Genomic DNA, 18,902 nt, shown 5'->3' on the forward strand with positions numbered 1-18,902 from the left:
GTGGTTTAGTGTCCAATTTGCTACCGTATTTACTTATCTCAGTTCTGGATAAATAGGGTAAGCTAAACACACAATACTATGGGAATTTTTTCTCTTTGGTGATTAATAAAAAAAGCAGATAGAAATAGCTTGTCGGGGCACGTGGGGGCTCAGTTGGTTAAGGGTCCAATTTCTTTCTTTCTTTCTTTCTTTCTTTCTTTCTTTCTTTCTTTCTTTCTTTCTTTTTTTTTTTTTTGAGTTTATTTATTTATTTTGACAGACACAGAGATAGCCAAGTTGGGGAGGGGCAGAGAGAGACAGAGACAGAGAGAATCCCAAGCAGGCTTTGCTCTGTCAGCGCTCAGAGCCCAATGGGGGGGCCTTGAACCCACAAAACTCTGAGATCATGATCTGAGCCAAAACCAAGAGTTGGATGCTTAATCGACTGAGCCACCCAGGCACCCCTAAGCATCCAATTCTTGATCGCGGCTCAGGTCATGATCTCGCCGTTCATGAGCTCGAGCCCCGTGTTGGGGTCTGCACTGACCCTGTAGAGCCTGCTTGGGATTGTGTCTCTCCCTCTCTCTCTGTCCCTCCCCCACTCCTGTTTTTTCCCCCTCTCTCTTTCTCTCAAAATAAATAAATAAACTTCAAGAAAAAGAAATATATTATCAATCTTAACAAAACATTAAACGGATGAAATATTGGTTTTAACCTGATGAAATCCCGGGATTTTTTTCCCCAGTGAATTGAAAGCCTGAATTATATTCTCTGGAAGGGTATATTTAAAAATAGACACACTGTGGGTAAGTGGATTAAGAGGCACAAGACTGAATCTGAAGTGACATAACAGATAATTTCAGTTCGTTCCTTGCAATCGTCTTCAAGGTTGGAATAAGGTGTCCATTTTCCTGGTGAGGAAACTGAGGCACAGAAAGGTTACAGGGCTGGAATTCATGCAGGTCTTCTTGAACCCACCTTCTTCCCATGCCTCCCCGGTGATGTTTGTTAGTGCCTGAATTCAAATATTGGTAGGGGCCTGGGGATGCCATCATGACAGTCTTCATGACTGAGCAAAGATGAAGACCAGGCAATCAGGCACCGTGAAGAATAACTAGAAAGTGAGATGGCCATCGGGAGGAGAAGGAAGGCCAAGCAACAATGGAAACAACCAGCCAATGTGGTCTAGGAACAGACCCTAGGATAGTGCCTATCTGTGGACTATGCAGCAGAATTCCCAGAGACGCATCCACCATGACCTGTATTCCATTAGCAGGTAGATGCTCACATGAACAAGCCTTTTGTAAACATTTTAAAGAGGAAGCAAAAGCGTTTTTATTCGAGTCCATTAGGGCAGGTGTCCGGGAGGCACAGTCTTCACAAAGAAGAGAGTGCTCACGGGATATCTATATTTTTTACATAAAGAGTTACAAATCACCATGACGAAAGGCATTGCAGAAAGCTACAGGCTGTAACTTACGTTTTTTTTGTGTGTGCAAAGTTGTGTGACTTTAATCTTACGGGAGCCAGGGAGGTCTTTTTTGTTTTCCTCATCTTTAGGTTTGGAACGCTCCTTTTGGGTTCCTTTGTTCTTCCCAGATGTACAGTGTGTGCTCAGGGCAGAGACAGAGCCCGTGCTGGGAGGTCTTGCCGAGTCATTTTGACCTTGGTTAAAAGTTAAGGTATAGCTTTTCTGGCAGCCCAGGAGCAGGGCCCACAAACATTCAAAGTTGAAAATTTCCTTTACCGTGTGAAACTGCTGACACTCTCGTGCACACCATACGCGCAAAACGCGTGCACGAGAGTGTCCGCAGTTTCACGCGGTCAAGTTTCACGCGGTAAAGTTTACTGAAACTTTGCAGGTCTCATTTTCATGCACTCTTTGTGATGGGTTGAATGGTGGCTCCCCAAACAGATGTGTCCACCTCCCAGAATCTGTGAATGTGACCTTGAACAGAGGGTCTTTACAGACGTGATCAGATTAAGGACCTTGAGATGAGGTCACCCCGAATTACCCCTGTGGACCTTAAATCTTGAAAGTACCATTAAAAGAGCAGAAAAGACCCAAACACAGAAGAGAGGCCATGTGAGGACAGAGGCAGAGATCTGGGTTCTGCAGCCACAAGCCAGGAGCCACCAGGAGCCACCTGGAGCCACCTGAAATCACCTGGAAGATGTAGGGAAGGATTCTCCTCCAGAGCTTCTCAGAGGAAGCACGATTCTGCCAACACTTTGATTTCAGATTTCTGGCCTCCTTAACTGTGAGAGAATAAATATGTTGGTTCTAGTCACCAAGCTGGTGATAGTTTGTTACAGCAGCTCTAGAGAATCAGTATACTTTTATTATCTCCATTTTATTGAGGAAGAAACTGAGGTTTACAATGCTTAAGTAGAGTGCTCCATTCACACAGCTACCAAGAGATCAAGCCAGAGCTAGAATTTGACCACAGAGACTGTGCTCAGAGCCTCACGCTGGTACCACGAGCCTGTTTCCAGAAACGAGGCCAAATTCTTTGGGTTGGCCGGGTAACCTCTGTCAACAGGACTCAAGCCACCTTTCTAGACCCTGTTTTCATCGTGTCCCACCTCCTCTACCCAGCACACCCTGTGTTACATTGAATACCTTGTAATGTATACATTTTTAATAAAAACAACTATCATGGTTTTGAGCATCTACCGTGTACCAGGTTCTGCCCTAGATTCTCACATTCATATTGAATTACCACCCCCCACCCCGAACTTATGATTTCCATTTTACAAATGAAAGGATTGAGGTTCATAAGGTCAGTTAGTAAATACTGGAGGTACTGAGCCCAGCTCAAAAGTCACTTCCTCCATGAAGCTTTCTGGATTTTTCTTACCATAGCAGAAAGGTCCCGCCTCCTCTATGCTTCTTATTACTTGGACCCACTTCTAACTCTATCAGCCTTACATTGCTTCAACAGGTACCCATTGAGCATGTACTTTCCACCAGGTACTAAATGGGAGCTCATGGCCAGGTGGGAAAAATGGACATGGAGGACAACGTAACAGTAGACCACAATGAATGTTAGGAAGTTAGACTCAGGATGCAGTCTGAGCACCAAGGAGGACCATCCCCCCAAATCCACCCTTAGCTGAGAGAGTGATGAGGATACTTAACATTCAAGCCCCAGGACCTTTGCACAGGACCCTTTTGTTTTCCTGCAAAAGCCATCTCTCTTTCTTTTTTATTCCAACCAGTTGGCACAAGCTGAGGATAAGTGGATTTGGGAGAAGAAAGAGGAACATCTGGGGATAGACCCTCCTGGAAATAGTCTATGCACAATCTTAAGGCTGGTTAGACTCAAGAGGCAGTTTAACAACAAGCTCTTCAGGATTAGAAATGTACAAAAGCATCAAGGTAACTGCTGGCTGGTTTCTTGCCTCCCCTTGGGGGTCAGAATTATTCCCATCAGTCCTGTGCATAAGTCCTGAACCTTGAGTATTGAGTACCTCTTACCAGCACTCTCTCAGCTAAGCAGGTAGGAGAGGAGGGAACCAGTACAGAAAGGAGATGAGGGCAATCTTCCCCAAACCATGAGTTTTTTCATCACGACTTGAAAAAGCATCTACCTCCTGTGATAGAAAGTCAGTTGCTTGAAGGCAGACGTTGGGCTTTATTCACATTTGAGCGCTCAGAGTGGACCTGCGGTCTGGAGCACGGCAGGTGTGGGCCAGCAGTGGAGGGAAGGGATTGGAACTTCCTGCCCCTCACTGCCCCACCTCCTTCTCTGCCTTGTATTCCACACACACAGCTCATACTTCGGGCAGCCCGCGTGTCCGGCACATTGCAGTGACACCTTATGGTTCGAGCCTCTTCCCCATCTTACACTCATTCAGTTACCTTAGTTGGCTGGTTCCCTGAACACATCCCCCAGCTGAGTTCTCTCCTCTCTTCCAGGACACACATGCCCAGGCACTCTCGCCTCTCCCACAGGCTTGCTGTGCAATCACCGAGTCCCAGATTCTTGGGCCCAGGAAGCGAGCAGCACCCTTTCACGTTAGCCTAGGCCACCTGCTCGGGCCCAGCTTCCCAGAGAGCCCATTGGCGGTGTCTGGGCCGCAGTCCCAGCTACGTCCTAATGAAAGGGTACTTTGGTTCTCCATCCACGTCTGACCCCATGCACGTCACTCCTTGGAAGTAGGGTTTGGTCCATGATGCAAGCCGGTAACGTCACACCCCTGCTTCCCACCACTGCCACCAGCCTCGGCACATGATTATTGGATAAAACAGAAGCTGCGTATCCTCCATCCACGTGGAGCTCTACGAGCTCCAGCGCCCCCCTCTGAAGGTTGGAGGTTCACGGCAGGCCATGCCCCTCACAGGAGAGGGGTCAGAGGGACAGTCACAGGCCCCAGGCCTGGCAGTGGGGCTCCACACAGAAGGCCAAGCTAGCGGGAAGGGCTGCAGAGCTTGGCCGTCTTCCCAATCTCTCATTTCGCAGCACTACAGTGATTTTAATTAAATACTCCCCCTACTGACTCAGCAGTGGCTAACAAAGCCAAGTGCAGAGCCAGGAGCCTGATAAACAGAGTGTTGCTGGAGGTGGTCAATCTCGAAGGCCGTGGCTGGAGCCCGCCATCCCTGTCTGGGGCCAGGCCCCAGGGCCCTAGTCCTCTTCCCCTTTTCCAGGACCCCGTGGGGTCTTTGCTGGAGGCAGGCAAGCTGTGCGTTCTCAAAACCTCTTGGCAGAGACTTTTTCTGGACCCCACTGGTCTTGGTTGTGAATCCTTTACCAAACTCCTACTTGGAAAGCTGCTTAATTCACTCTATAAATCTCTCCTCCTGGACTTTGCACAGCTGTGGCTAGAAGCTGATTCCTGAGCGCTCTCAGCAGCCCCTGGAAGAAGACAGAAGAGAACGACTGTGAAAGAGAGGAGACTGGAATTCACATACTACCGGGCAGAGCAGTGAAAAGGCACAGGCCTTGTACCCAGACTCACTGGGGTTCTGACACCAGCTCTTCTGGTCTCACCAGGCTCCCTGGGCTAATTACTCCGCTTACCAGCCTCAGCCTTCTTATATACCAATCAGAAAGAATACTCTCTATGTTATTAGATGATTGGAAGGATTAACTGAGACCAAACAATGGCACCCATCAAGCCTTCAGCAACTGGTGACTGTTACACCTAACGTGCGCACGCGGGTGCTAGGTAGCCCACGGCCTATGGGAGAGCTGCCAAGACGCTGCAAATATTTGTGAGCACATACAATATTTCTGCTCCTTCTATTCAGGAGAGGATTCAAGGTCTCAGAGAGGCGGCCTTACCTCTTCTATTTCAACACCCTGTGTGACTCTCATAGAGTTTACAGTCCTGGTGGGAAATTCAGTTATTATCCAGTGAGCTGTCACCCCATACAAGGAGTACAAGGAGGTTACCTCTTCACCATTGATGCTGAGTTGAGCTTGGCCCTGTATTGTTTTGGCCAAATGGCATGTAGGCAGTGTCTGAGTTCTGAATCCAGGCCTGAAGAGTCATTGCACGCTTCTGCTCATCATTCTGGGACTTTCCTGATCCTGCCATGAGTCCCCCGGCCCGGGCTCCTGACTACAACCCATGAAGGAAACCTGCAGTCTGAAACAGGGACACCATAACCAATCTGCAAACCTATGAGCAAAAATAGATGCCCAGTGCCATATGTCAAAAGATTCTGAGACTATTTGTTACTTAACAATAGCCGATGAATCCAGTCTCCCAGGGAAATGGACAGAGAGCTGGAAAGCAGTTTCCTCTATTCTTGGATCTCTTGATCTATCCAGGAATTCTATCATTTCTCTGAGCCCAGTATTCAACCAGGTCAGAAAATAAGCATCATCTTTTCAGGATCAACTCTCAGACTCCCTCCCAACCCCTGTGCCCACAGGTAGACTACACAAAGGAGAAACCATTGGTTTCGCAGCGATTCTCCCCCAACTTCCCCATCTCACACTTGAACCCTGACATTTTATGTTCTCTGGCTCCACTAGGACAACTTTCCATTGGGGTAGAGGTGGCCATCTGTAGCAGCTGCAGAGAGAAAACGCTGGCACTTCAATCTATTATGTAGCTACAGAAAAGTCCAAAGAGGTGAGGAGGACATATGAAAGTCCTAGGTAAATCTCATTATTTCCTTCATTTATTTATTCATGAATGCAACAAATATTTATTGAGAACCTACTCTTAAGGTTTCCAGATACAATACAGGAAGCCAGGTTAATTTGAATTTCAGATGAATAACACATTTTTTAGTATAAAGAGGTCCTAAATATCACACAGGATGTATTCATACTAAAAATAATTTATCATTTGCCTGCAATTCAAATTTAACAGGATGTCCTGTATTTTTATTTGTCAAATATAACAACCACACAACTATGACTAGGCATTGTGTTGGATGCTAAAGATGGTGGCTGGGAATGATGGAAAGAATGATAGAAAGGTGGCTGCCCTTCCAAAAGCTTATAAGATTTGGGATAATACAGGCATGTGTGTAAGAATTATATACATACATGTATGGAAAATATGCACATGGACACATATATCAACTAGGTATCCTATACATCCTTTAATGTGAGAAGCCCAGGGGCACCTGAGTGGATCAGTTGGTTAAGTGTCTGACTCTTGATTTTGGCTCAGGTCATGATCTCGTGGTTCATGTGATAGAGCCCCATCTCAGGCTCTATGCTGAGAGTGCAAGCCTGCTTGGGATTCTCTCTTCCGCTCTCTCTGCTCCTCCCCTGCCTGTGCAATCTCCCTCTCTCTCTCTCAGGAGAAAAAAATGAGAATCCCAGGTGCTCTGAGCTATGCAGGCGTAACACATATCAGCACAGGGTCTGCCTTTCCCTCAGCCCACACCTGTGCCTTCATAGATGGGTCCCTATGCCACTTGACTGAGGAAGAAAATTAAGCCTGTGTTTTGGATGGCTCTGTGTGGCATCCTAACAATGGTCCACATTAACTGATACGATGTTAAGCTTACTCAAGAATGGTCCTGAAGAAACATAGAAGGAAAACTGGCTCAGCAAACACAATTTAACAGCCTGTCTTCTTCGCCATTTTATCTGTAAGAGGAGCAAGCTTGAGTATTTATACTTGGTCATGGGCAGTGGTTAATGGTTTGATCAGTTGGTCAGGGACTTGGAAGAAGTAATACTAGAGCATCAGTGACAAAGACTCTCAGGAAAGAGGTCTGTGGAAATTTTGGAATGGCCCCAGAATGCAAAAATATCTGAATCTCATATGAAAGCCACCACATAGTGACTTCTCACTAATCAGGAGGGAAAACTGACTCAGTCTGGGAATATCCATCCACCAGCCTTCTTCCCCAGGGCCACACATGGGCCTGACAACATGGGTCCCTCTTTGTGTAAGCTTATTTGGCTATCCCATTGCCGAGTGGCCAACTTTCAACAACAACAACTAACTCCAAGCCTTTAGTATAGTATCTTGGAGGACCATCTTGGCACCTGGTGGCTGGTTGGTTCCATCAACCCCCTTCCACCATGCAGAGACATAAATTCCTTCTCAGTGGAAGAGATACATTCTGAATTTTAATTTCTTTTCTCTGCTAGTCGCACTTCTGCTAATTACCTGTACATGTCATTGTATATTAGTGTGTGTGTGTGTGTGTGTGTGTGTGTGTGTGTAACCACTCTTCTGATCCAACTAAGAAATAATACCTTCCTTGGAGGGGATGAAGCCTTGCAGAATAAAGAATATGCTCAGAACAAATTTGTAATATAGCCTTTCAGGAATATTACAAAGGTCCATTACAAGGTCTAGAATTGAGGGGGAACATGACACAATTAAACCTAATGATTCACTAGCAAAAATCTTGCTTTGCCATCTTGGAGTCCCAAGGAGCTCCTCATGCCATTCAACCCATCAGCAAAAATGGGCACTAGAGTGTTGGCTGAGAACCTTAATCCCACCAAGAGGAAAGAGTGTTGATTTAAGCAGCCGAATGGGAAGAGTTATAAATAGAACACAGGTGTTCCACTGGGTGTCTCTTAGTTCAGCCACTCCCATGATGCTAATGAGTAAGACCACCAAGGGCTCATATCCTCTGGGAAGGAAGGTTGGCGTCATCTCACTAGGCAAACATTTCCAATCACCATGGTGGGGTGTGAAAGTCTAGGGAACAAGGAAAGCATAGGATATTGGAGAGAGTTGCATATATCAACTATGGCCTTGAAACCAGTTGCAATACAAAGGTCATGGCCTTCTCTGATATTATTATATATATATATATATATAATATATTATTAATATAAATTAATAGTATAGATTAATGTAAATTAACATATTATAGGTTAATAGAATTGATATAAATTTATAATTAATACAAATATATTCATATTATATTATATATTAACAACTATATATTTATATTAATATATTGATATAAATTTAAGTTAATATTATAATATATATAATATATCCACACACAAAGTATATACATATAAACACACATACAAACATAAATTTTAACTGCTATTTCTTTCATTCCATCCATTTGTTTCCCCCTCACACTATTGTTTATAGGTTGTAATGGTTTACAGTTTCAAAATATTGAGACTGGATCAAGGGAGAATCAGGGGGAGCAGACATTGTCCAGAAACCCTGGACTCAGAGCCGGACGCTTTAGCCTCTAGGAGGGATGTGTGTGATGTCCCCTTGGTTGGACAGTGGGGGAGTGAATGAGTTTTCAACATATAAAAGTGAGTGGCAAGTAGCAAGGGGAGAGCTTTGTTTTGAAAGGTAATCATGAGAAGAGTACGAGAAAATGCAGGGTCGCCAAGCAGACAGCAGACGTACAGTGTGGGACGTTGTTGATTTTGGTTTCTCAGTAGCCCATGCCCTTCCCATTTAGGATGATCACAGACGTGGGACTTACTCTGCTTGCCTTATTCTGCTCATTCAGCTACAACAAAATACCATGGACTGAGTGGCTTAAACAACAGATATTTATTTCCTCCCAGTCCTGGAGGCTGGAAGTCGAGGTGAAGCTGCTGGTATGGTCATGTTCTGGTGGGAACCTTCTTTCTGGCGTTCAGACTGCTGCCTTCTTGCTGTATGTGTGTGCTCATGTGGTTTTTCCTTGGTGCCCAAGCATGGGCAGACAGAGAGATCTTTCTCTCTTCCTTTTCTAATATGGGCACTAATCATTGCGGGATACATGCATCCAGACCATAACACAGCCCTGTCCTTACAGGGGAGGCTGCACAGTCGAAAGACATTTTTCTCTTCCCAGGTCCCTAGAGTTAGGAAGGAGTGCACACATGAGCTATGCTTGGATAATCAAGAACTCTCACCCAGACCCTTACTCCCGAAGGAGGGCAGCCAAGAAGAGGGGACAGTGGGTGATTACTTGAGTGAGTGTAGAGCTAAGTCCAGTGGTGTGCTTACAGGGGGGCCAGCAATGCCAGTTACAGGGCAATGGTCTATGATTTGGGTCCCAGGACCAGGGACCAGCCCGTGCTCCTAGCTGTCCAGAACTGCTTGAGCCCTGACAGTTTTCTGACTTGGTGTTCTGGTTTTCCCTGTCACTCTGTACACTGTTTTAGTGGATGAGTGGCAGCTCCATCTGTTTTAGTGGATGAGATTGATTTCTGTGGTTTACAACCAATATCCCTGCCTGGAACAAGTGGTTTGTGCAATAGGAAGGTCTGGGGCGAGTAGAGGAAGTGCAGTGAAGATACATGTCACTGGAGAAGAGGTGGTCAAGGAAAAGGCCAGAGCTTTGGACATGCCATGTGTGGAAGACTGATGTCATGAATAATAATGGTAGGATTTGCAGAAGAGGAATATGGTAAACCAGATGTCAAACTTTAGAAAATGAGGGAAAGTGGCCAACCAGCCACTCTGAAAAAAATGAGGAGGTTGGCATACAATGATTTAGCCAAACCGATCAAGTCTCAGAAGAGCAACGATTTTTACACAAGGTGGAGAACTTAGAGGAGGGAGCAGACACTGGGGGGTAAGGAAAATTCAGACCCAAATCCCGACCCTGAGGTCTGCACGAGGGACAGAGGCAGGGGAGCCATGCCATCTCAGCAGAGTCGGGTTTCCTGTAAGGTGATGAGCACAAAAGGACATTTAGAGAGAGATGAACCGTGTAAGGGAGTCTGTCTGCATGGGACAGAAGTTCCACAGATGGGAGGAGAGTGCAGGATGTCCGGCCAGCGGGAGGCTGCCCACGGAGAGATGGAGAGGGTTGATACAGAATGCGGATGACGCCTCCCCCAGGGCAGACCTGAGGCACTGTGTGTGTCATTGGCAAAAGTTCTCCAAAAAAACCAATCCCCCTTCCCATGCACCTAAATAAAGTCAGCTATGTGGCTGTCTGAGTAGACTGAGGAGGTGCACACAAGCTTTGTGTCATGAAACCCTGGGCTCTGCTCCTCAGCCTGTCACCTACTGGCTGTGTGACTCTGCATATGTCCTCGTGGCGCCTTCACCTGTATCATGGGGATAATAAGTAAGGCTGTGTTACTTAGCTGTGAGGACCACAGTGATGATGTGTCAAAGTGCTTTTTGAGAATAATCTCAAACATCCAGAGAAGTGGCCAGAACGAAAATAACACAGAGAGCACGCGTGTATATCCCTCACCTGATTTATCTGTGGTCGAATTGTACCTTATTTGCTTCATCATTTGGCATTTGCACTCTCTCTCATTCTCTTTCTCTAAATAGGTAAGCTTTGCAGTAAATATATGCAAAAAATACTTTGACCACTTGAGAATAAGGTACATACATCATGATCCTTAATACCGGTATTTCCTAAGAATAAGGGTATTCCCTTGTATAACTACAGCACAGTGACCAACTGCATGAATTCAACAGGATCCAATAGTTTAATCCAGCTCCGTCGGCTGACCTGGCTCTGACCTTCACAGCATTTCCCCCTCTGCTCTGGGACACAGCCTAGGGTCAGGCTGTGCAGCCGGTTACATGTCTCTACCCCCCTTTAATCTGGAACATTTGTATAGATAGCCTTTCTCTGTCTCATAAAAATACCTTAATTTTTTTTTAATTCCAGTATAAGTAACACACAGGGTTATGTTAGTTTCAGGTGTACAACACAGTGATTCAATAGTTCTATACGTTACTTAGTGCTCTCATGATTCGGTGTACTCTTAATTTCCGTTACCTATTTCCCCCACCTGCCCAACCACTTGCCTTCTGGTCTGTTCTCTACATCTAAGAGTCTGGGTTTTGGTTTGTCTCTTTTTCCTTTCTTCATTTGTTTTGTTTCGTAAATTCAGTGGATGAGTGAAATCATACGGTATTTGCCTTTCTCTGACTGACTGATTTCACTTAGTATAATATGCTCTAGATCCATCCATGTTGTTGCAGATGGTAAGCTCTCACTCTTTTTTATGGCTGAGTGATACTCCATTGTGTATACACCACAACTTCTTTATCCATTCATCTATGGATAGACACTTGGGCTGCTTCCGTATCTTGGCTATTGTAAATAATGCTGCAATAAACGTCGGCGTGCATGTATCTTTTCAAATTAGCTTGTTTGTTTTCTTTGGATAAATACCCACTATTGGAAATACTGGATCCTATGGTGTTTCTATTTTTAATTTTTTGAGGAACCTCCACACTGTTTTCCACCATGGCTACACCACTTTGCATTCCCACCAACAGGACACAAGGGTTCCTCTCTCTCCCCGTCCTTGCCAACACCTGTTGTTTCTTGTGTTTTTGATTTTTAGCCATTCTGACAGATGCGAGGTGATAACCTCACTGTGGTTTTGATTTGCATGTTGATAAAAATGCCTTTTAAGGAATGACACCAGAGCAACACAAGTTTAAGGCATAAAACTCAGAAAATAGAGATAAACACAAAGGAAAAACCCACCTGTAAGCGGAGACCTCCAACCAGTCAGGCTGGCTGTTTCTCACCTCTCCGCTATCCTCGGTGAGCTCCAAGGATCCAGATCCCACCTGCCTCTTCTCTCCGTTCCTCTGGGCTTCCTTGCCCTTAAAGACAACCTCACACTACTCTTTGCACAGTGCAAGCACGTGTGTGTGTGTCTGTGGATGTGCTCTTAAACCAGAAAGTCCCATATTAGTCTATCGTACTCTTAGCTCAACAACTGGGCTAGAAAACAGGATTGTGTTAAGCGCCTTTCCCTGCTGCCTCTCTGACCATTTCTCCGGCTGAATGTCCTTTGCTTATTTCTCTCTTTACCCATTTCCCTTCTTTCTACATATCAGGGACCCTTTTCTGTGTGTCCCCAGAGCACTGCCATTGTGCCTTATTGAATCACACTGTGCCCAGTTAATGCCTGGCACATAGTAGGCAGTTAACAAGGAGGTACGGAAAGAATACATCAGTGATGAACTTGAACTATTTATATACGCTTCTGGAGAATGCCATGTTATATTGGAAATTGCTCAATCTTGGGATGGGGGTGACTATCAAGGGTCAGCATCTGTATCGCTAGGAAAAACACTGGCTTGTTGAAGGCAACACACCTGTTCTGTTGTCTACAAATTATTAAATGCATTCATGATGATGGGCAACGCAATGGCATCTAAATGACAACAGAGTAATTAATGAAATAAAATAATGTGTAGGGAAAAAATTCAGTCCTGTTTAAATTAAGATGGATGAAAAAACGGGTATAAGATTGGAGCACCAGATGGTATCGATACATTATACTAATTTTCTATTCACATATTCAATTATAGTTTAAATAAAAACTAATATGGGTAATTTGTCTCATGGTGTTTGTATGAACCATCTGATTGTAAATTCCCACAATGTCCAATTTACCCACCAATCTCACACCGCACAATTATTGAGCAAGCAGGGTGTGATCTGCTGGGCATTCCAGAAGGGTTGCTGGCTGCTCTGGGCACTTAGGAGGGAGGTATCATGGGGCAGGAGGTCAGTACTGACTTCTGCTTCCCGACAGTGTGGGTTCCTGATAAAATGCAGGATGCCCAGTTAAATTTGAATTTCAGATACACAAAGGATAATTTTGTAGCACAAATATGGCAGGAGACACATACTTTAAAAATTCACATGCTTTACCATGTGTTTTCTTGAACATTCCTTTATTCTTTGCAACAGACCCTTGAACCAGGACCTCAGACTCAGAGCAAAAATGGAGGCCCCAATGGGACCATACATCCAGGCAAAGCCCAGCAACATCTGAGGACAGAGCTGTATTCAGTGCCACAGCCGGGGCTTCCCGGAGGAGCCAAGAGGGGCTGGAGTGAAGTGAGACAGGGCCCTCTGGCCCTGCCTGATTCCAGAAACTGATCAGAGCAGGCTCTGCTTTGGGCCAGGCCCAGGGACAGGTCTACATCAGGCCTGAGGAGAAACCCCTGACCCCCACCTCCTTGACATTCCATGCAAAAGAAATCTGTCCACCTGCTTTGTGATATCAGAAATTACTTTAAAATAGAGGAGGCAACTGCAAATCTTCCAAATTTTACAAGAGGTACAGCTTTAAAATAGTTACAGGTAAATTCCGCAAATTTTTATCTGCTGTGTCAGTAATGAGCAATCTGTCTCCACCGGATCCCGTTTCCATGTCTTCCTCATTTACTCCCTATTTAAGTCCTCCCATAGAGCTCAGATACTACTTGTGGAACCTTCCTAAGTCTTCACAGCCTGCAGGGATCTTCCCCTTTTCAGCCTCATACAGCACCTCATGTTTAGCCTCTTGTGATGCATCACTTTATCTTATATGGGGATTTGTGTGTTTGCCTTATCTTTCCTTTAGTAAGAAACTCCTTGGGGTAAAGAATCACATCTTTAGTCTCCAGGAACACATTCAGTGCCTTAACTATAATAGATGATGAGTTATAGCCAAAAAAGAAAAAGCATAAACCATACATTAGAGTTAACCAACACACTTTTTTTCTAATAAAATGAACCGGGGCTCCTTGGGAAAATGTCTGATTCCAGGGCTGGGCGAATAGAATACAAAATGAGTATCTTGTTAAAGGGGATCCAGAAGCTAACTTGAGAGTGCTTCCGCTAATCAACTATGGGATAATTGGAGCCACAAAATAAGTAAGTATAGTAACCTATAGAATAAAATAGGAACCCATCAGCCTTCACTGAGATGATCATGTAAACTAATAAATAAGACCATGTTGCAGAAGAGAAGCTCTCCCAGAAAAATTCCAGTAAAATGTAGAAATAACAATTAGAATCTTGCCATTTGGCAGCAACTACGGTAATAATTGTATAGGAATCATCAAGGCTGCCAAAACTAGTGGGGGAAAATGTGGCAAGAAATGGCACATGTGCGTATTTGCAATGTATCCCCTTACAAGATACTGTTTAATTACAAAGGAGGAAAAATACCTTCTCAGTGGAGACACCTGGCGGGTATCACCTTAACCTAGTGGTCCAGGTCAGCATCATTGATAATGAGAGAAATCATCACCATGTGACCACCGATATGATGTACTGAAGAATAAGCATAACACTCCTGTGTATCCCTGATGAAAATCTACACCACGAATCTAAACACGAGGAAATGTTCAACAAAACCAATTGGGGACATTCTACAAAAGGCTTGTATGTACTCTTCAAAAATGCCCATCATTCACCAAAGAAAATATACAGGTGGAAATGAGCAGATGAAAAGATGCTTCACATCTTAAGTCACAAACACACACACACACACATACACACACAATTGCAAATTAAAGCAACAATGAGCTAACACTACGTACCTATTACGATGGCCCGAGTCCGGAACCCTGGCAACACTAAATGTTGGTGAGGGTGCAGAGTGACAAGAGCTCTCATTCGTTGCTGGTGGAAGTGAGAATTCGTAGGGTCACTTTGGAAGACACTCAGGCTGTTTCTTATAAAACCGAACATGCTATTAACATGTGATTCAGCAATCGCACTCCTTGCTGTTTATCCAAAGGAGTTGAAAACATGTCCACACAAAAACGTGCACAGGGGTGTTGGTAGCAGCTTTATTTAGAACTGCCAAAGTTTGGAAGCAACTCAGATGTCCTTCAGTAAGTGTGTAGATAAACTGTGATGCATCAGACGATGGAATATTATTCAGCACTAAAAAGAAATGAGCTATTAAGCCCTGAAAAGGCATGGTGGAAACTTAAGTGCGTATTAATAAGTGAAAGAAGCCAGACTGAAAAGGCTACATATTTTATATGCCCAATTATCTAGCATTCTGGAAAAAGCAAAACTATGGAGAGAGTAAAAAGATCAATGGTTCCCAAAAGCTGGGTGGGGAGGTGAAGGGATGAGTAGGGTGAGCACACGGGGATTTCAGGGCAATGAATCTACTCTGTATGTATGAATAGTAGATGCATATCTTTACACATCTGTCCAGCCTCCCAGAACTTTCAATACCAGAAGTGGACCCTAAACTATGGACTCTGGGTGATAATGATGTGTCAACGTAGGCTTATCAGTTGTAACAAATGTACCACACTGTTGGGGGGATGTTGATAATGAAGAGGCTGGTCATATGCAGGGGTAGGAAGTATATGAGAAATCTCTGTACCTTGCTCTCAATTTTCCTGTGAACCTGAAACTGCTCTAAAACAGAAAGTCTATTTTCTTTTTAAATGCCAATCATGAAAGACAAAGAAAGACTGGGAACTGCTTTGGGTCAAAGACTAAGGAGCCAGGGCATGTAAATGTAATGTGTGATACCCAATTGGATCCTGGACCAGAGAAGTTTTTCTTTCTGACATTAGTGGGACAACTGACGAGGTTTTAATACCTGGAGATAATTAATAGTAGAATATTAAAGTTAACCTCCTGATTTTGATAATTGTACTGTGGTTATGTTAGAGGATACCCTTGTTTTTTGGATATATATGTTAAAGTATTTAGAGGTAAAGGGGTATAATGCTTTCTACATGCCTTCAAACTAGTTCAGAAACAAAGGATAGAGGGAGACACAGAGAATAAAGCAAAGTTGTTAAAATTAACACTTGAGGAACCAGGGTGCAGGTTGTATAGGGATTTTAAGTGCTATTTTTCCAACTTTTCTCTAAGTCTGAAATTATTCAAAACTTTAAAATGGGGAAAAAACCCTCTGATGTAATATAATCTGAAGTCTGAAATTATTCAAAACTTTAAAATGGGGAAAAAACCCTCTGATGTAATATAATCATTAAAGATTACTTTAAAAACACATTGTACATGTTTTAAATTTTGCCAAATTTCTAATTTTTTTTATCCCTGAACAGGCCAACAAAAAAGATTTATCTCAGCTTCTGGTTCCCGAATTTCTGGGAATTTGACTTCTTTTTTTTATTTAAAAAATTTTTAAATGTTTATTTATTTTTGAAAGAGACAGAGACAGAATGCAAGTGGGTTAGGGGCAGAGAGAGAGGAAGACACATAATCTGAAGCAGGCTCCAGGCTCTGAGCTGTCAGCACAGAGCCCAACGCGGGGCTCAAACTCACGAGCTGTGAGATCATGACCTGAGCCGAAGTTGGATGCTCAACTAACTGAGCCACCCAGGCACCCCTGGGAATCTGACTTCTTTTTGTAATTTCTTGGCAATTTTTCTAGAGCACTGATTTCCTTTGATAGAGAATTCAAAATTCAAAGTCAAATGAAAACTCCGATAGAGTTCAAGGTGAGCTGTGTTGTGTCATTATGCAACTCGCCTGTTCTTGTTATGAAAGGGTTTCATTTCACCTACCACTGCAGTTCTGGTCTCCCTGAGAACCTTTGCACACACCCCACCCCCCAAAAGTCATTGTCTTCTTGTCCTGTGGTCCTCCTGACCTCCACTCCTCTCCCCCTGCTCCACTACCTGAGGATTGGGAACTTGGCTTGTCACGTGGTTCCCATGGAATCTAGCACAGTGTCTAAAATGTGAAATGCTGAAAAAATATGTTTATTATGACCTCACATTTCTAACTCTGTATTAACAAAAATATATCCCCTTGAGTTTTTATATGTCAGGTTCACTCGCAGGACTGTTCTTGTGCATGTATTATACTCCTGCACATTCGTCATCTCCTGTAGTCCTTAACATTACCCTATGACACAGGTACTGGTATGCCCATTTGGCAGATGAGAACGTTGAGGCTCAGAGATATTTTTGTTGTTGTTGCTAAAGTTTACATGGTAAGTAAGTGGCAGAGCTAGAATTTGAACTCAGACCAATCTGATGCCAAACATATTCCCCTTCTAGTAACCTCAGTAACTCTCTCTTTCAATCAATTTTTTATTGTAAAATGTAAACAAACAGCCCCATTGAGTAGGCATCTGCTGTTCAGCAGATCCTTACAGATGCTTCTTTCTGTCTCTCTGTCATTCTGGGGGTGGCAGGAGGAATAGAAAATGAAAATGTGGATCTGGGAAAGTAAATTAAATATCAAGTTCATAGCCACGTGGAACTAAGGGGAAAAGCAGTAACTTACTGATGTGCTTTCTGTAGTGTCTGCACTGGAAATTACCTTATAACAGCATGTGCTTCCCACGTTTTATCTTTGAAAGGAAGTGAGAAGATGCCAAGAAGAACCGAGAAGCACCCAGTGCCGGATTCACATCAGGTACCCTTCATCAGGATGGCTGGTTTGTCCAGAAATAATGATACCCTGGGCTGCTGCAGTCCCCCCACACCTGGTCCCCCTTTTCACTGCCTAGCAGTAAACAGAAGCTGTGATTTTGGAAACTGTATACACCAGAGCTGCTAGCTTGAATGGCAGAGCTCCAGCTCATTTAGATCCAGCCCCAAAGTCCCTTACTTCCTTCTAACGTGACTACATACCAAGCAAGACAAATGCTCTTGAGTCCCCAGCAAGTTAGGTCACTCATCCACCAGAAAGGAGCGAAGGTGAGTCTACAAAGGATGTGTGGGAAAATAACAACAAGAAAACAGCTAAGAGCTAACAGATGCTCACCCTATTTAAAAGAACTTGAAGCAAGACCGAGTAGAATGTAGAACTGAAGGCAAGAAAATGTCCCTTGTCACCTTTTGTCACATACCCCATGACGTAGCCTGGGTCATTAGCAAACATGTTTGGGGAGGAGTTTGGTAAGTGATCCACTCCTCTTGGAGGAGATGCTCTGTGGCTCAATGGGAATTGTCTGGTTTGAAGTCTAGAGAGAAGAAAGGATCCTCCACAAGACAAATATCACCTAGTAGTCCCAGCCATCACCACATGGAGCGGAAGAATCACCCAGCTGATCCCTGCCCAGATGCAGGGTTCACAACCTTAGGCGCTATAACAAAATTGTTGTGGTAAGCCACTAAATTTGGAGGTATTTTGTTGCGCATCAGTAGATGACTGGAATGTTGGCCCTCGGAATCCTCACCTGTAAAATAAAAAGATTGAATTCCACCGGACTCCGTGGCCTCCGAGATTCTTTACGATCTTCAGATAATCCCTTGAAATGTACATTTCGCCTATTTTGTCTGAGTGGTAAATAAATGTGTGCTGATAGAATATCGTGTTATTCCTTCTAGCACTGAGATTGCAGCAGGAAATAAAATTTTAAAGCATTGCTTTAGCCTTGAGGGTTTGCTGTGGGATCGGAATGTTTGACCACATGAGAGTCTCAGAGCACACTGTGGAAAGGGGGGTCCGCTCTGGCAGTGCACAGGGCCCCCAGTAACCCCAGCAAAGCCAGGAGGCCAAAAGGGTCTCTTGCTCATTAAGAAACTGGTATGAGACAAGGAAGAGCCATTTCATCAATGATGAGATAAAAAAATGTGCAAACTAGACAAAATTCCATAAATAGGATAGGAATGTATTTCTCCTATGTACCGATTTTCCTTAATAACATCTTTGAGGACTGTCATTTACAAATTTATCTCAGCCATCCTTAAACCTATTTACATTTTCACCATCTTAGGATAACAAGACCCATATCAACTTTATATTTATTGGGCCTAAATTTACCTCCTTTAAGCTGGTTTTAGTAATTTACCAC

General features: G+C 43.9%; 1 long non-coding RNA gene across 1 annotated transcript; it reads left to right on the forward strand.

Moving 5' to 3' along the window:
- The first annotated feature begins 5,986 nt into the window (after nt 1–5,986).
- LOC122239185 lies at nt 5,987–18,272 on the forward strand. Its single transcript, XR_006218138.1, has 3 exons — nt 5,987–6,095; nt 17,463–17,518; nt 18,068–18,272. It is a non-coding gene; the product is annotated as an uncharacterized LOC122239185 (long non-coding RNA).
- Nucleotides 18,273–18,902: the final 630 nt, after the last annotated feature.

This window comes from Panthera tigris, chromosome B3 (assembly GCF_018350195.1).
Source record: "Panthera tigris isolate Pti1 chromosome B3, P.tigris_Pti1_mat1.1, whole genome shotgun sequence".
Classification (NCBI taxonomy): Eukaryota; Metazoa; Chordata; class Mammalia; order Carnivora; family Felidae; genus Panthera; species Panthera tigris.